Here is a 2,436-nt window from a genome sequence, read left to right as displayed (position 1 = left end):
ATACACAAGGCGATTCTAGGGTTTGCAATACCTCCCTCTCGCTAGGGTTTGTGACGGCTCCGCCGGGGTGCTCTCATGTCAGAGCTGACTTCTTCGGGCCATCCTCAAGGTGACAAGGCCTCTTCTCACAATAAGCAACAGTCCTATGCAGCAGTGGTGAATAAGCGTGCATCGCTTAAGAAACATGATTTTGAAATAAGTTTGGTTGATGGTGTTCCAACGATTGCGGTCCTTGATGCGGTGCTTCAGGACTCGGTTCCTCTGTGGGATGACTTTCTGGTGGGGAGGTTCCCCTCCACGGCTCGTCATGTGCCAAAATCCATGTGATTGTCAATAAGATCTGGCCTCTTGGTGACAAGTCGGTTCGCATTGACGTCTATGAAAACTCAACAACTTCGGTTTGGTTTCGTATTCGTGATGAGGCTACAAGGTTAAGAGTTTTATGCCGAGGGATGTGGAATATTGTGGGGGTTCCTATGATGCTGGCTAAATGGTCCCCTATTCCCGAAGATGCACAGCCGGTGGTCACCTCAATGCCCTTGTGGGTTACTCTGAAGAATGTCCCTCATTCTCTTTTTTCCTGGGAAGGTCTTGGTTTCTTGACTAGATCTATAGGAAACCCTATTAGGCTACACCCGGATACAGAGCTCTGTAGTAAATTTGATGAGGCTAAAGTTTTTGTGGAAGTTAATCTCACACGAACCTTGCCAAACACGTTTCGGTTTCAGTTAACGAAGGAGGAGGATGTCACCGTAGAGTTTCTTTACCCATGGTTACCACCGCGATGCTCCCGCTGTCAAAGGTGGGGTCATTCCGATGACAGTTACGTGACTACACAAGTTTCCCCAAAAAAGGGTGCTGCAGAGGTTATCGAGGAGGGTGAGATTGTTTCTCCATCTAAGATTCTTGAGTCTGAGGTTCCACCTCCGGTTTTGCCGACTGCAACTTGTGCACTTCCAGAAGGGTAGGGACAAACATCTAAACAATTGAAGGAGGATGCAGTGGGTTGGTCAGTCGTCTCTCCAGGGAAGGGTTGTAAGAGTGTTGAAAATTTTTGTAGTAGGTCTGCTGTTAGCCAACCTATTCTCGGGTTGTCTCGGTACTCTGTTCTACAAGACACTGGGGAGATTTAGAGGATGTTGGCGAACCGGCAAAGGATACAGTTGACTCTCGGGATTTGGCTCCCACAGGAGCACCTGTAACTGTAGCTGTTTAGGATAAGCCGGATCCTGCAGTGGAGTCAGCCATTCGAGTTTTTTTAACTCGGCAATCTAAGATAATTCATAAGCCTGCTTCGGAGTCCTCTTCTCAGCAAGCCAAGAGTTTCCCTCCTGGCATATCGAGCAAGAAGAACTCCAAACCGCGTCGTTAATGTCTGGTTTCTCCTGGAATATGCGTGGTTTTAACAAATAAAAAAAACATTCTATTGTTAGGGACTGGGTGCAAGCTGAATCCTTGCAGTTTGGATGTCTACTTGAAACGCGTGTCCAGGACATAAGGCCTCTCGGATTATCTCTTCTGTTTTCCGTGGTTGGTCTTCACTTAATAACTATGAGTTTAATCATCTTGGGAGAATTTGGGTGGTGTGGAAGGAGGATGTGCGAGTTACCCCGGTTTTTAAGAGTGGTCAGGTTATTACCTGCTCAGTTCTATGGAGTTTTTTTTGTCTCTTTTGTGTATGCTTACAATCTGGCTGATGAAAGGAGGGAGTTATGGGAGGATCTTAAGCATCATTTTGATTCTCCTTTGTTCGCTAATAAACCTTGGATGTTAGTGGGAGATTTCAATGAAATCCTTGACAGTGAAGAACATTCCAACTATGAGCAATCTCCCTCTCTCACAGTTGGAATGAGAGATTTTCAGGATGTGGTGCGTCACTGCTCTTTATCATATATGAGTTCTCATGGTCCTCTGTTTACGTGGGAAAATAAGAAGGATGAGGGACTTGTATGCAAGAAGTTGGATCGTATATTGGTTAATGAGGAATGGAGTCAACTTTTTGGTGATACTTATAGTGTATTTGAATCCGGTGGGTGCTCTGACCACCTCCAATGCAGGTTTACGATGGGAACTCTAGTAAGTAAACCGAGGGGGCCGTTCAAGTTTTCAAATGTTCTCACGTCTTTCACAGACTTTATGTCTACGGTGTAGACGTTCTGGGACAGCTCAGAGAGCCTCTATCACTCCACCTCAGCAATGTATCGCTTTGCCAAGAAGCTTAAGGCGCTCAAGCCAATTTTGCGGTCTTTAGGTCGTCAAAAGCTGAGTAAGCTTTCGAAGCAGGTCGAGGATTCTCACAAGATCCTCTGTGAGCGACAGACTACTACATTGCTTACGCCGAAAGCGGATTCAGTGGAGGCTGAAGAGCAAGCGTTTCAACGATGGGATCATGTTTCTGACTTGGAGGAGAAGTTTCTGAAACAAAGATCAAAACTG

The sequence above is a fragment of the Camelina sativa genome, chromosome 11 (genome assembly GCF_000633955.1).
Source record: "Camelina sativa cultivar DH55 chromosome 11, Cs, whole genome shotgun sequence".
Taxonomy (NCBI): domain Eukaryota; kingdom Viridiplantae; phylum Streptophyta; class Magnoliopsida; order Brassicales; family Brassicaceae; genus Camelina; species Camelina sativa.
This window is presented reverse-complemented; position numbering follows the sequence as displayed.